Source organism: Pogona vitticeps, chromosome 2, assembly GCF_051106095.1.
Source record: "Pogona vitticeps strain Pit_001003342236 chromosome 2, PviZW2.1, whole genome shotgun sequence".
NCBI lineage: Eukaryota > Metazoa > Chordata > Lepidosauria > Squamata > Agamidae > Pogona > Pogona vitticeps.
The window spans coordinates 51,459,206-51,476,250 of record NC_135784.1 but is presented as its reverse complement, the minus strand read 5'-3'; the positions used below and the strand labels follow the sequence as shown (position 1 = coordinate 51,476,250).

Below are 17,045 nucleotides of genomic sequence, written 5' to 3'. Positions count from 1 at the left end.
CACTAGTTTAGTGTGCAGCAACCTGCACCAAAAAAAAAGCAGTAGCCTCTGACAGGGTCTTGAAAAGCTGCAGCTTGGGATGTTCTGGGAGAAAATTGGTCTCCTTTAGCAATTACGTCATGTCATTGTTGAAAAAAAAAAAGAATGAAACAATCTACACTCACAATGTACCAAACAAGTACCCATCTGAACAAACCCTGACTGACCCTGAAGACAACAAACAGAAGTCATAAACAGAACAGAAATAATGAATATTTATTAAGTTATGCTCCTGTTTCGTAGTTTGATACACTGTGGACCAGTGTATGATCAGGGCAAGGGGTTTCACTACAAGCTTTGGAATGAGCCACCCCCTGTCCTGGTCACAAGTTGCCAAAGCTATGGATAGGACAAGTGCATCATACATGATGCAACACAAGCTGATTTTGAAACTGAGCTGGTATTTTAAGACTGGTGTCACTGCTGAGCAAAGAAAGTTTTGAGACACTCCAGTTCAAAATATCTGCACTCATTCTTTTGCACAGTCCTAAATGTGCTTTCTCAATCACTTAGCTATATTGCTTAATTGCTTTCCACAACGAACAAAAGAAAAGAACACCAAAACAATTCCACAAATGCAGAAGGAGGGGGGAAAAAGGTCATTTAAATCTATAACTTTCCTCTTATATTGCAAATCTGCAATCTGCAGAGACCTTGTAACTATCACATTAAAAATAAACCCAAGTGTACTTGGATAAACAGTGTGCTTCATTTCCTGTTTGTAAAAATACAAGGCCATTAATCTCTTTCTGTCTCATATACAAAATGGTTATAGCAATGATAATTACCTACTCCACAGGGGTGTATTGAGGCTTAGTTAATATTTAAAAAGCAATTTGGTATCTGTGGACAAATGGTACTAAATATAGGTACAGTTTATTATTACCATTATTATTACTGTCACTTCTGAAGATGTTTCATTGCATACACTCTGCATGGCACATCCTATGTCTGATTTTATAAAGCAGCAGTGTATTCTAGGCACATACTACCAATCGTTCCTAATGGGTAAGAAGATAATATATTTATAGTTCTCATATCGCTGCACAGCAGTTCACTTTAACAACACCCAGTAAGCCAAGCAGAAGCACAATTCAAATAACTTCCAGAATTCAGAAACTGGCTTCCGTCTGCTTTGGCTGAGGTCCCAAGTTAACCGAAGCACTGGGCTCTGAGCAAATAACATGGGCCAGCTACAAAATATGAAAGGCTTATCTGAAAATTCTGGCAGAGTGTTTAAAGGAAATGAGGTCCAGGAATAGTACCAAGCCGTTAAATAAAATACTTCCTTTTGTGGAAGAGTGAGGTGGGAGAGAGAGAATGGGTGGGAACACATATGAAATGTAACAGAACAAACTTAGAAAAGATCAAAGAGTTAGTGCTATAGAAGCAGCGATACATGGAGCTGAATGTAATCCAGTATGTATGGTGGCCCACCAGGGCTCAATAAAAAATGACCATTTTTGCTTCCTTGTCAGATCTCCAAAATCTAAGAGTTGGCAAGTCCCCTTAAACTACAGTATGAGGGAAATACTGTAGGGTCAGAAATTTATGATAAAGTTGATTTCCTACCAAAAAAAGGTGCAGGGAGTCAGACAAAGAGACACAAAAAGAAAGGATAACAAAAAAAGAATAGCTGATAAAAGACTAATCCATAAACACTAAAAACAGAGGTAGCCTCCTGATCCTAAAACAATTCCAAAAGCCATGCTAGAACACTATCTTGATTTACTTTACCAAAAAGGCATTATAAAGTGCATCAGCTTCTAGGGAAAAAGTTACAAAATGATAGGAAAGAAAATGAGTCATTGTGGGACCAAAAAAAACTATAATAAAGATAAGAGAACGAAGAAGACAAACATCTACACATCCCAGACACATGAATGTATAAATAGGTATTTACAGGTTCACACATTTATGCACGGGACATAAAAGCAGACAATCAACATGATGTCCTCCTCCCCTTCTGTAGTGGACTCAGCAAAATGGGAAATCTCTTTACAAAGAAGGGCTATGAAAAGGGAGGCATTCTGTCATTGGAGAGAGACTCATATGCCATGGAAGCTGCAAAACAGACTTGGGAAAAAAAAGAGATCAACAAGCTCTTGTCTTTCAGATTGAGTAGGAAATAAGGAACTGTCACCATGGAGGACAGCAAGTATGATTCAAAGAGGTAGCAAGCAACACAAAATGTTTTCATTTCGATGTGTGCAACTGCAAGACAGATGTTAAGTAAGACCTGCAAGGACAAATTCTCCAGATGGTGAGACAACGTCTACCTGTATTGGCATACCACAAATTTCATGTATCCATTAACAGAAGATCTGGAGAACAAGATAACTTCATGTATTCACCATAACAGGACAAGGGTAATAAACATCCTGGTGGGGCCACCATGACGCAAATCATCTGCCATTTCCCTTGTTTTTGTGGATCTTCACAAGGATCTTCTTTAAGAGAGGGAAAGGAGAAAAGATGTTAAGGAGATAAGTTGTTAAATGAGAATGAAGGTGTTCCATAGAGGCCCACAGCCTCTCGCTGGCCTCACACAGAAGAGACAGCATTCCATGTTTATTTCAGAAGCAAACAGATCTACCCTTTGCTTGTACAATAGAAGATTGAAAACTTCATGAAAGAGTTCCCATTATGGGGCAGGAATCTAATTCAAGGGAGGGTATCTGAATGTTTGTTAGCCTCCATTGATACTAAAGAAGAAGATAACAGTATTGTTGGAACAGAGATTTGGTATGCAGGTAAGTCTGGAGTCTCTGTGGTCATTGATAGATTGTCAGTGACAGACACCTATGGAGGCATCTTCCTAAGAGACATTGTAATTTGTGGAAGAGATGAAGCTGTAAGATCTGGAGGTGACTGACCGATGAATGCTGATGGTGAGATACAAGACTGAACACAGTGTGAGCACGGTGAGCACAGTAAGCACAGAAAGAATACCAACATTTATGTTTCTTCACATCTCAATTTGGTAAATGGCTTTAATATCAAGATGTATACCTTGACATTCAATGCCATCATTCAAAAAATCACCCCTAGATTGTAGAACTGATGCCCAACCATAACGTCTTCAGAGGGCAATAATGATGCCAAGAAAACCTTTCTCCCCAGGAGACTCAAAGAATCTCAATGAATGATGATCAGTATATTCAGGGGACCTAGAAGGTATTTGACACTGATGCTTTGATTTTGATTTTAGAAACACTCAATAAAGATTTAAAAACAACAACAACTGGTTGAATGCAGCATGGGTAAGACCTGTGAGCACCACTAGCATCCAGAGTGCTCTCCTGAAGTTTACAATCAGCATACAAGCCCCTCTTCCCATCTCCTTAGAAGAAGAATTGTTTTAAAGTGTGAACCAACTGTTCAGTTCCTAGACACAGAGAATCTCTTGCTTTCATTGTAGGTTAAGTTACAGGCAGACATATCTCAACTACAGGCAGCTGTTGCCCATGAAAGAGTCCTACTGTTCTATACTCAGCAGTCGTTGATGGCAGCAGCCTATTTAGAAGAATGTTAGAAAAATACTGCATGGACATTGCAGACAAAATGAGCTACTGGCCTAGTACTCTGTAGAGATTGCAGCTTTGTAGGGGCACCTCTAGAACATTTCCACCGGCTTAAGCTAAGTGCATCTGTATTCATATTCACTGTCAGTAGGCCATGTATTTGAGAGAAACATACCGTATTTTTTGCTCCATAAGATGCACTTTCCCCCCCAAAAAATGTGGGGGGGGGGAGTCTGTGCGTCTTATGGAGCGAAGGTGGCAATTTCGCCCTTGCTGGCCCCGTGGCGGGGAGCGTCGCAAGGGTCCGAGTGAGCCTTCCCAGACCCTTGCGCCTCTCCCCCCACCCCCCACAGGGCCAGCGTGAGCAAAATCGCCAGCTTCTAGGTGGGGGGAGCATAGCAAGGTTCCGGGAAGGCTCACTCAGACCCTTGCACCACTCCCCACCCCCATGGGGCCAGTGCGGGTGAAATCGCCAACTTCTAGGACCTTTTCTGGGCCTTTCAAGCCTCAGAAAAGGTCCTAGAAGCTGGCAATGTTGCCCGCACTGGCCCCATGGGGGGAGCGTCGCAAGGGTCCAAGTGAGCCTTCCAGGACCCTTGCACCGCTCCCCCACCCCCCACGGGGCCAGCGTGGGCAAACACCAGCTTGTGCCGGGGAGGGGGCAGGGTGAGTCTCTAAAGGGTCCTGGAACACACCCTAGGAGCCTTTAGAGACTCACCCTGCCCCCCCAGGAGTCAGAGGGGGCAAAATCACCACCTTCTGGGACTCTTCTGAAGCTTCCCAAGCCTCAAAAGAGTCTCAGAAGGTGGCGATTTCGCCCCCGCTGACCCTCGGGGGAGGTGAGTCTCTAAAGGGTCCTGGAACACACCCTAGGACCCTTTGGAGGCTCGCCCAGCCCCCCCAGCGGCCAGAGGGGGCAAAATCACCACCTTCTGGGACTCTTCTGAAGCTTCCTAAGCCCCAGAAGAGTCCCACAAGGTGGCGATTTTGTCCCCTCTGACCCCTGGGGGGGAGGGTGTGTCTCTAACGGGTCCTGGGACACACCATAGGACCCTTTAGAGACTCGCCCTGCCCCCCCGGGGTCAGAGGGGGTGAAATCGCCACCTTCTGGGACTCTTCTGAAGCTTTCCAAGCCTCAAAAGAGTCTCAGAAGGTGGTGATTTCGCCCTCTCTGACCCCCCAGGGGGCAGGGTGAGTCTCTAAAGGGTCCTGGAACACACCCTAGGACCCTTCAGAGACTCACCCTATGCCCAGGGGTCAGAGGGGGTGAAATCAACACCTTGTGTGACTCTTTAGAGGCTTGGGAAGCTTCAGAAGAGTCCCAGAAGGTGGCGATTTCGCCCCCTCTGGCCTCCAGGGGGGGCTGGGTGAGTCTCCAAAGGGTCCTAGGGTGTGTTTCATAAGACGGACCTCTCCATAAGGCTCACCAGTTTTTAGGAGAAGAAAACAGATTATTTTTTTCCTGTTTTCTTCTCCTAAAAATTTTGTTGTGTCTTATGTAGAGGTGCGTCTTATGGAGGGAAAAATATGTATGTATGTCAATCCACTTTTATTATGGCACTGGAGAGCTACATGACAACTGTGCAACACATATTGTATTCTCAACAAATTTTCTGTGAGGAATTGAGGATGGGTGGATGGATAGGAAATGTTTCGGTGTAAAAGTGTCATCCTTTTTCATTTCAAGGGTAATAAGGTATGGTAATGTAAAGAGATGAAATTCAGAAAGACAGAATACTATCCAAAGGAACATTTCCAGTATGAGCCTTTCAATTTATCCTAATGCAAATAAATTAAGATTACCTTTCAAACAAGAAAATAAATTAATGTGATTTTAGGTCAGCATGGCTCTACACACAGTGAAATTTGCTTGAAAGAAGTTCTTATAAAACAAGTGCTAGTTCCCGTATCTCCAGCATGCCCTACCACTATCACCACAGAGCAACATTAGACAGTCTAATGGTACGCTACAGATGTTCTGTACTACAAAGCCCATTATCCCTGACCATTGGGCATACTGTCAGAGACTTATGGTTGCTGTTGTGCAAATCATCTGGAGGGCACAAGATTGCCTACTCTGCCTTAGATCTTATAAGACAGCTATCTCTTATACAGTATATCATTTTCTTAGAAGATGGGGGGGGGGAGCTGAAAAAACCAGCAATGGCTAAATTCATGCTGCAAAGACCTGAAGGAAACACAACAAGGAATAAAGGCTCTACAATGTTCTTTGCCCTGAAGAGAAGACTGTTCTATTGATATTCCTTGATAGTATTCGCAAAAGGGGAATTGGGCAAAGAAAAGTCTTCTCTTCCTCAGGCCAGTTTCGATTCTGGGAGTCTCCTTCAAAAGAATCATGCCAGAGGAAAAGTCTTCACTCTCTTCCTTAAGACTCCTTGAATCCCATGTGATCAGTAGATATATTGTATATAGGAGAAATTATGGGATGCATTTTTTTAAAATGGCAGAAATAAAAATGGCAGAATTAAAAACCTTTTTAATTGGGTACATACTTCTCATTGAATTATTTATTTATTTTAATTCACCACTAGCTATTTTAATGAGCTGAGGAACAATATGGCTGTTTTATTCTACATTTTATAAAGCATCTTTTCCAGGTTGGGTTCCACCAAGCACTTATCATAGTGTGTTTGGGCATGCTCATGACACCCTCGGCAGGATTAGAGGTTGGTTTTTCAAGGAAAGTGGAATTTGCTATGATCAGTCTATTCAGTTAGCCTAATCCGCTTTGGCTTCTTACTTATAGTAGTCTATGGTGTGTCTTTGGATTCCTTCTTAGGCTACATTTAAAACTTATTCAGGGGTTATAAACTACATAGAATACAGATACTGTATATGGAAGAGAGGTGTCACCCATCAAGAGTGCCAAATCCATAGACAGAGAAGTTCATCATCTGTAGAGGCTTTCTATATGAACTGAGACCTTATTTTCCAGGGTTCTGCCTAGAGATGGGCACGAACCTCAGTTCAGAGGTTCATGTCAGTTCATAAGCATGGCATCATATTCCCTTCCCTCACTTCCTCGGCCAATGGCCCACTCACCAGTCAGAGCACACTCCTCTTCGGCTACTGACCCAGTCCCCGGCAGGAGCAGGAGCTTGCCTGTCCTGCCTCTTTGGTTCAAGCCTCCCTCTAATCCTGACACATGACAGCCTCCACAGATACCAGCGGTCCTATTTGTTCAGACATGTCACCCTAGATGTGTAGCAGGATGATAGAAGTGGCAAAAAAGAGAGGCAGGACTAGAACGTTCTTCTCTACACATTAGCATTCCATACAGGTTATAATACACGAACAGGGTTTATGTCTTTTCTTTATGGAACTCAGCATTCAAGAAGTCCCCTGCAAAGAAACACAGGCATACAGACTTTCTGCCCTTCTTAAAGGCCCAGAAGGTTCTCAGCCCACAAACAAGTGGTGAGGATGAAGCCTGGTCAATGAGCTCTTATGGAAAACTGATGTGCCAAGGACTCATATTGGGCTCTCATTCAGGCCAAAAATCTAGTACCTTGTGGCTGAGATAGGCAGATTGCTAGGCTCCCGCAGCATTCCTTTCAATTTTTGCTGTCAAGATTACTGGGGATCTTGGCACTCAACAAATTATTCCACTTTTTTCTGTTGATTAATTATGAGAAAGTAGTGCCATAGACTTATTTTATAGTTCAGACCTCTCAATCTCTTGCCCAGTTGAAATTATTGCACCCTCATATGATGCCTTTGACAGGTTTTTATCTGGGAGGGAGCTACTGTAAATGTCAGTCAACTCAGTAGCAGACAACTGTTTTTCTACCTCAAAGTTCTTTTCCCATTTTATTTTTCTGGTCAGAGTTGTTAGTGTTCTGTCAGTTACGAGTGTAAGAGTTATGGAGTCAGAAGTGAACGGTTAGAATGAAGTGTTATGTCAGCAGTATAACTTGTCAGTTATTAATAACAAAGTAAATTAAGGCAGTTAAGCTCAGTAATATAACAAGTTAATATTTTCAAAATATATATATTTGTTTTTATTTAAGAAGAACTGTGAGTAAAATGAAACTCTTTATTCTTTTTCATTGCCAGAGTGTCTGAATGATTGTATTAAGACAGTAGATGTAAACTAACAAATAAGGGGTAGTCTACTTAGGAAGAATGTAGTTTAATCTGCTCTGTAGGTTCCTTAAAAACCATTTTTATCTTCTGTGCAATCAGAAGGAAAGTTTATTATTATTTAAGCCAAACTCAAATTTTCCTGAGACCAAACTGCCAAAACCCAACACAGATTGTCATTTGGAAAGAACTATGGGCAGTATGGAAAAGTATATTTCAAAAACAAACTGGCTACTTTCTCCTACATCAGCTGCTGGCCTTACTTCTACCCACCATTGCCCTAGAAATCCTTTTCCCAGGGACACAACAAACATGGCAAAAGACATGGCCAAAAAGAAGTCTACTGCAGACATTGGGTACAATATCATGTTTGTATTATGCCACCTCTCTATTTCACCAGAATACTCAGCTATGGACTCCAAATGAGTTCCTTTTAGGGAAGAACCAGAAATAAAAAGTGACAAGAATGAAAGATCATTAGAAACAGGAAGCATGGGTCCAACTGCTGAATTTTCAAGGAAGGTTCAGTTCTTTGTGATTCATTTCTATCTCAACCATGTGACCAGTTCTGTTCCTACACTATCTGTTTAGCGGTTCCACCCTGCTCCTGTGGGTCTTCCTCCTCACTCCACAACAGTACACCCCATAAACTGTTTCAGATGTTTGTTGAATACCTTTTTAATCCATACTGAAGTGTTATCAAGAGAGGCAAATGATACATGCAAAACAGGGCTGAGTTAGCTTATGTAGCATACCTGAAAGGCAAAGAGAGTTGTCTTGATGCACTTATTGCTAGTTTGTTCTGGAACTGGGAGTAAGGACTGCCTATGACACGCTGATTTGGCAGCAAATTAAAAACATGTCACCCTGAAAAGAAAGTGAAAGGTGGAAGAAGAGTTATTCCTTGCTTATCAGTTAATTACAATGACCAGATTCTGTTGTATAGTTATGCTAGTGGAAGGGAAATAATATACCGTATTTTTCCATATATAAAATGACCCAATGTATAAGATGACCTGCACTTTCTAACCCCAAATTTAAAAAAATGATTACTGCTTTCCCTCTCCACTTCCTAAGTCCTGCAAAAACAGGATCAAAGGGCTGCAGAAGTGGAGGGGGAAAGCAACGATGAAAGGGCTGCAGGATCAAAGGGCTGCAATCCTGCAGCCCTTTCATTGCTGTTTCCCTGCCACTTCCTAAGCCCCACAGGGCTTAGGAAGTGGCAGGGAAACAGCAATGAAAGGCTGCAGGATCAAAGGGCTGTGATTCTGCAGTGCTTCCCCCCTTCCCCCCTTACTTCCGTATATAAGATGACCCTCAATTTTTAGTCTAAGGATTTTAGGAAGTATTATCTTATACATGGACAAATACAGTAATTCATTGTGGCAAGTTGACAGACAAGTACCTGCTTGGTTTCCTCGCTGCGTGCTAGTTAGGTGGCTTGATGTGCAACCAAGAATCCAAAGGGGGACTCATTAATTAATAGCAATTTGTGGCTGTGTGTTATGCTATTTTCCTTCTATTAGTGTAACTATGCAGAAGGATTTTGGCCAATATCTCAAAATTTTGAGCCCAATAATCTTACTCAGCTGCCTGACAAAAACAATAAGAAGGGAGATTTCTTTTGTAATCAACTGGTTTGCTAATTGGGAGTCACTTTCTCAGAAGACTGCAAAATACTTTTGCCACTGAAATAGGATTGCTTTAAGCAATGTCATGTCCCTCAAAATCCTAAATGGTTTAAGACATAGATGCAGGATCACAGTGTAGAGGTGCCAGAAATATCTAATTATTCATTATTCATTTTTCATGGTGTTACTCTACTTACTCCTGGTGAGTAAAATGAAGACTTTTCAGGGAACAGAAATGAGATAACCATTTGCTCTTCGGAGACAAAGACAGATAACCTTACACAGAACTGCTATCCATTATTTTGTTGAAATAATGGGAAATGGGGGAGGTGCCAGATGATTAGAGGAGGGTTAATGTTGTTCCTATCTTCAAATAGGGAGCTACAGGCCAGACAGCCTGACATCAATCCCAGGCAAAATTCTGGAACAGATCGTAAAGCGGTCATTGTGCAAGCACCTAGAAAACAAGGCAGTAATAACTAGAAACCAACGGATATGTAATGAACAAATCCTGTGAAACTAATTTGATCTATGTTTTTGATCAGGTACCCTCCCTGATAGATCAAATATCAGGTGGATACACAGTTGGCTACAGAATCGTACTCATAGGGCGATGATTAATGGGTCCTTCTCTAACTGTGGGGAGGTCACAAATGGGATACCCCAAGGCTCAGTACTGGGACTGGTGCTCCTCAATATTTTTATTAATGACTTGGATGAGGGAGTTCAGGGAATGCTTGTCAAATGTCAGATGATACCAAGTTGGGCGGAACAGATAATACCCTAGAAGACAGAAACAAAATTCAAAATGACCTTGATAGGATGAAGCACTGGGCTGAAAGCAACAGAATGAAATTCAACAGGGATAAGTGCAAAATACTGCACCTTGGAAAAAGAAACCACTTGCACAGTTACAAGATGGGGGATACCTGGCTCAGCAAAACAATGAGCAAGAAGGATCTTGAAATTGTCGTAGATCACAAGCTAAATATGAGCCAACAATGTGATGTGGCTACAAAAAAAAAGGCAAATGCTATTTTAGGCTACATTAATAGAAATATAGTTTCCAAATCCCGCAAGGTGCTATTCCCCCTCTATTCAGCACTGGTAAGGTCTCACCTTGAGTACTGTGTCCAGTTCTGGACACCACAATTCCAGAAGGATGCTAACAAATTGGAACAAGTTCAAAGGAGGGCGACAAGGATGGTCAGGGGGCTGGAAACCAAGCCTTATGAGGAAAGGCTAAAAGAATTGGGCATGTTTAGCCTTGAGAAAAGAAGGATGAGGGGTGATATGATAGCACTTTTCAAATATTTGAAAGGCTGTCATTCAGAGGAGGGGCAAGATCTGTTCGTGATCATCCCAGAGGGCAGGATATGCAACAATGGGCTCATGTTAAAGGAAGCCAGATATTGGTTGAATATCAGGAAAAACTTCCTAACTGTTAGAGCAGTACGGCAGTGGAACTAGTTACCTTGGGAGTTGGTGAGTGCTCCAACACTGGAGGCATTCAAGAAAAACTTGGATAATCACCTGGCAGATATGCTTTGATTGTATTCCTGCATTGATCAGGAGGCTGGACTTGATGGCCTTGTAGGTCCCTTCCAACTTCACTTTTCTATTATTCCATGAAAGGAGACTTCTCTAGGGTACTTCACAATGGATGTTCAATCAAGTGTCTCCAGTTTTTGAATATTACACTAACAGTCAATATGCCATTCAAACAATCACTCTTCTGACTGTCCATCAGGAAATTCAACTATTCCACATGCCATGTCAGAGTAAATGCGCTCCACTCTATTTTTTGAAAAACCTGTTTCCAGGTGTATGATATCTCCACTATTCTACGGTCTTTTATAACTTTTCAAATTAGGTTTTGAGAGGGTTCTCTGAGAAGATCAATAGCTCATCATATCTTCAATATGGGTTGCATTCCCTAGGGTCTCATATCCATTCTGCATTATCTCTTTCCACAATTTATCCTGACAAAAAGATTCCTCTTTAAATTCTACCTGTTTCCTCTTAGAAGAGGATGCAGACATGTAACTTCTGAGATGCTATTGGACTGTGACAACCATCCATCCAAGTCAGCATAGCTAGTGATGAGAGATGATAGCACCTGAAATCCAGCAAGATCTGGAAGATTACATGCTCCACATTCTTGTCCCAGAAAATCAACACTAGCCACATAAATGAAAAGCAGTCCAACAGTCTCATTCATTATCTCATTTTGATAGATTCCTAAATCTAGTTGAGCATTAACAGTTGGGACCACAAATTAAAGACCTAAAAATGTTTTCTGTAAAATTTGTTGTTTATGATAATTAGCACTCCTGCATAGAAAAATAATTTTATTCCATACAACTATGGCTTTCAATTCCCAAAGGTAATTAATTTCTACATTAATTCAATTACATATCTACCGCACAGAATGTTTATTCATTGTACTTTCTAGTGTTTTTCATGTAAGTCTATGTTATTTGAAATAACAGAAGATAATGTATGCCATTATTGTCACTGCCCTAAGAATTTACTTCTCTGATAACATTGCAACAGCAAAGAGGTAATGTAAGATAGCTGCAAACTTTGCAAGACTGCATAATTGTGTCTTAATTAAGCAGAACGATGGTCACATTATTGTAGAAACACAGACATTATAGTTGTGATAGAACATTCTACCAGCACACAACAGATCATATTTTCTCTCCATTAATGAGATTGATGCCTTGTACAAAGAGAGTGTTAACATAATGTTGTATGTGTTCAGCAAAATAATGGCTGACAGGACATGACGCTATGCATATGGTAATGTCATACATATCTTATGTTATGCTTTCCTATGCTATCTTCTAATTATGATATCTAGCTAAAATGTATTGGTTCTGAAAACAGATAGCATAGTGATATGGCTGAGTATAAGTACCACCCTGAAGTATGTCTGGATGAAATACTACTTGGAGACCATATGTAAGCTATTTGGCACCTTTTAGAACAAGAGTACGAAATATGACACAAATAGAACAACATTGTCATTTTGTATACTTCTTGTTCATAATATGGCCAAAAAGAAAGGAGGAAATAATCTTATGTTAGAAAAATCTTTTTTACATTTTGGACCTGCTGGAATTTCTGAACACTTTTCAAAGGTTGTCCAGAGAATCTTAAAATCATCCAAACAAGATATACTGTATTTGCTGGTGTATAAGACTACTTTTTTGCCCTGAAAAACATGCCTCCAAGTGGGGGGGGGGGTCATCTTATACACCGGGTGCACTTCAGTTGGGATAGACATAGCTACCCATAGTAGCCTCCCGATGCCCGTCCACCTTGTTCTACATACTGTCCAGTATCGTGCGGTATCCAGGGGCTTCCCCCACCCAAACTGATGAAAACCCCAACAGCCCAGAGCGGATATATCCGCGTGCCCCCGACAGGCAGCTCACACAGGCATGGAACTCCCCCTGCTCTCGGTCATGGACTCCCCAGCGTGGATGGGAAAGGCAAGGCTGCCAGGGCCTCTGCTTACCATCTTTGGGATTCCCCCTGCACCCGCCAAGAAAAGAAGGTGGGAAGTGGGTAGGCCGGCCCGCGAACGCAGGCCGCGCCGTCCGGGAAGGGTGTCCCTGATGCTCCTCCCCATCCCTGGGCCTGCCGCCGAAACCAACGCAAGCCTCCTGGGGTTGCTCAGGCGTGGCCGTCCCAGCCGGTCTACCCCGCCACAGCGGCGTCCGCCCCTCCCAGCTTCCGAGCCCTGATTGGGTGAATCTCTGGCTGCTGTGACTGAGGGTGGAGGATCTTATGAAAAGCGGGCTCGCCCTGTCGGTCCACCCCCCCCACTATCCGCATCCTTTAAGACCTTCCCCCCACCTCAGGTAAGCCCTACCATCGCTTGGGCCCCAATCCGCGGCACGCCTCGCTATGGGGAAGGGGGTAAAAGGCAGAGGGAGGGGGTAGTCTTATAGGGCGAGTATATAACAAACTCTATATTTTGAGTGGAAATGTTGGGGTCGTCTTACACGCCCAGTCATCTTATACACCGGCAAATACGGTAACTTAGGATGCAATCAGATGATGAAAAGAGATAATATCTGATCACACTGGAAAAGGTTGCTTTCCTAGGAGCAATCCTCCTTAAAGGTTGCTTTCCTAGGAGCAATCTTCCTGTCTGTGTGGGAATTGCCACAGCCCAGCCCTTGAAAATAGTAGCTATGCTTCTGGATCAACAAGGTCCAGATTGGGTATGGATCAGAGATGTGCTGGATCACAGATCAAAAGGCAAGCTGTTTTGCTGTCTGATTACACTCTAAGATATGTGTTACCATGACCAGAATGGACATCTTCAGGAATGACACAGCTGACAAATAGAACTGTGTAAATGTACTCCCAGCACCATGATATCTGAAAATCTGAGCTCAGACTGAATACAAGAAGATATCTAAGTTATAATCCTAATTTTTCTGGGGGAATCAAACCCTATTTATTAAAGGTTGACACCCTATTTCCTGTTCTGCCTTTTGGCTGGAGCTCCTCTACTTTATCCAATAAATTTATTTGCCCTCATCTAATCAGAAACTGACATCAGATAATTGATAGAACTATAATAGTTCCCTCAGATTTGGATGGAAATGAGTAGTATGAATCGTGTATCCTCAGGATACTAATCATATCAAACCCCAGAAATCTGGACCAGATCTCCTGTGGTTTGCTGTGCTTTCTAAATAATTGATTTCAGTTATTTCTGGTTCATTTTAGACATGTGGCATATATGGACCTCCATAGAGGTTGCTGGTTAAGATGCGTGACCAGGTTACTAATAGATCCCAATAGGATCTTCCTGCTTCATTTGTCAGTAATCTTGATGAAGCATTTTGTGATCTGTGGAACATAGAAATGACTAGAGAAGTTTACACTGCCATTCTTAAGCATTCCCTTTCTGTGGGTAAAGCCAGTTCAGCACTCTTGTTTAAAGGGTGTGATAACGTAAGATGGGTGGAAACTGCAGCATCACTGGAGGACAATTTTGGCTTAATCTGAGAGTTTGAAGACTACAAATAATCTGAACAACTTTACCACAGCGGTGATGGAGAACAAAAAGAGCTCACACCACTGCCACTGTCATGGTGGAGAAGATCCTTGCGCAGTCAGCCGCCTGTTGTGAGCAATTTCTGCTGCATGTTTTGAAAACAAAATTGGTTTAATTCACCTTGATTTGGCCTCTGATACTGGAGAGTTCAATTTGATGTAATACTTGTCCTATTATCTGGGATAAATATCAGCTTGTCGATCTTAAGGATGCAGATCATAAGTCTCGACCACTATGGGCTACTACCTTTGCCTGTCCAAGGTGATTATATCTGCCAAAATGGAATCATTGGAAGACTTTTCCTGTCTCATGTAAAAGAGACAGTAATTAGCAACAACTTCCCTCAGAAGTTTTTGTTAATCTTGAAGTTTTGAGCAAGTTATGGTCAGTTTTGAAGTTCTGACCAACTCTATGGCACTCTCAAATCTACTGCTTCTGACTATAGCAATCAAGAAGGGGGTGACTCTGCAACTCCAGACACTTCTGTATGACCATTTCCCCTTTCTGAAGCTAAGTACGGACAGCAAGCACAAAAGGGCAGCTAATTGCTCACAATCAGGAAATGCTTATACTTTTTCAATATCTATGCAATGGCAAGGCAGCAGTTATTGAAATGAAACAAACTTAATTTTTCCTCAAGAAATCTCCATGTGCCCGCTAGGAAGCAATATCATGTTTAGTAGCCCCCAGTACCTCTGTCCCCATAAACCCACTTTAAATAGACAGGTATGTTTGCCACTAGGTATCCATTGTGGTACAGGTAGCTGGCTGTGGAGCCAGTGGTTGGTGGTTCGATTCCCCACTGTGCCTCCTTGACAGGGACTGGACTCCATGATCCATAGAGTGCCTTCCAGTTTTACAGTTCTTTTTTTGAAAATTATTTTCTATCAATCAATTCAAATTAGCATATCAGAACAATACCTACTGTAATACAGTAATAATATTTTTATTCATAAACACTTATGCCTTCATCTATATATACAATTTTTACAGTATCTCTTTATCCTTTTACATAGTCTCTTCCATGGCTCATTACTGCACTTTTATGTCTTGCTGACGTCATTTAATCTAACCAGTTGTCCAATATTTATTTTATTATTCAATATCGGATTTCAACAGAGGTGCCATATGTTCATAAAGTTATTTTGTTTAATTCCCCTCTGTACATTCTGACCTGATTATCTCAGACTGTATCACTTCTGATATTTGATTTATGTATCTTTGCAGAGTGAGGTCCTGAGCATTTTTCCAGCAGGCAATTTCATTCCGTGCTGCCCCTATAAGAGTTGCCACCAATTCTTAATTTGATAAATTTGGTCCTATTTTATTATTATTATTATTATTAACCAACTAATTAGCTCATACCAGAACTATTCTATTTTTGAGGAAACTAACCACATGTGTTCTAACATTTTTTTAGATCCACACTTTCTCCAGCACAATCCTGGTGTCTCCCTCTATTAATTGTATGTAGTTTGGTAGGACTTAGGTGCCACCTGTGGACTACTTTCAACTTCATTTCTTTAATTTTTTCTGATATCAATGTGTATGGTTGGGTGGTCCATTTTCCCCCAAAATATTTTCTGGTATGTTGACGTTTAAATTTGGCACCCAAACTATCTTAGGTACTGTGGCCATATTCTTTATCTAGAATGCTTTTATAAATTAGTGAATACAGTCTCTTTCCCCCCCCCTTTTTTATTGTTTCTATATATGCAGTAGTTTTCTAGCTCTGATAACAGTCTATTAGGACATGACTTCTTATACAACTGAGTCATGATATTTCGCATCTGAAATAAATGGAACCAGTTAATTGGTATTTCTGTAGTTTTTTCTGTCTGATTGTACAATAATTGGTTTTTCTTGTACAAACAAATCTTTGATTCTTTAAATTCCTATTTCCATCCAAAGTTTGAACTGAAGATTGTCATTCTTAAAATTAATTTGTGAGTGCTCTAAACAAGGACGTAAGGGAGGTATAGTTCTGAGATGATGATGGTGGTGATAGTTATATTGGGTAGAGTAATGGACTCAGGAGACCTCCTTTGTTTCCCTGATTCTGCCATGGAAACTCACTGGGGCCGATGAAACTGGTAAAACATCTCTTTAAACACCTAACGCATCTTGAAAGTCCTATCCAATCAGAACTGCTGTATTTCAGTTCTGACTGGGCAACACAAAATAACAGAATGTTTGCCACAAGAGTGGGTTTCTGAGGGGGGAAAAGGGTTAGAGCAGGTGTTTAAGAGTCTGTGTAGCCTTCAATAGTCCAGGAAAGTGTTTGTGTGAAGCCCCCAGACCTATGGAAGGTACAACTGAATGCTGTAGTAAATTTGATAAAGCTATGATATGGTCAGGTTGTCTTAAAACAGTGCTTATTTTAGAAAAATGATCTTGGAATAATATTGCTGCAACATCTAATATGTTATCGAATAATGACAACTAACAGCGGCAGATTAAAAAGCAAACTATTGTCATAATTACCTTACCCGGGCTTCATGCTCTGGAGAGGACACTCCTCGATTCAGAGCATGTCACCATAGTCTCTCGAGACTGAAGGATGCCTATGATTGTCATAATTGATATATGTCTATATTTGCTTTTTCATACTTTATAGAATTAGCTTCTCCTTAAAACTCTAAAATTTAAGGAGATTGAAGTGTT

At 41.4% G+C, this 17,045-nt stretch overlaps 1 protein-coding gene across 3 annotated transcripts in view; it reads right to left on the bottom strand.

The window, feature by feature from the left end:
- LOC110077687 (contactin-4) overlaps positions 1–17,045 on the bottom strand; it is a 546,252-nt gene that overhangs the window by 435,441 nt on the left and 93,766 nt on the right. For 2 of the 3 annotated variants that reach the window (XM_072989453.2, XM_078385218.1), the window contains exon 1: positions 8,423–8,537. The exons of the other annotated variant lie outside the window; for it this stretch is intronic. The gene's annotated coding sequence lies outside the window, so the exon portion shown is untranslated. Of the gene's footprint in view, positions 1–8,422; positions 8,538–17,045 lie in introns of those variants that run through there. 3 annotated transcript variants of the gene reach the window in all.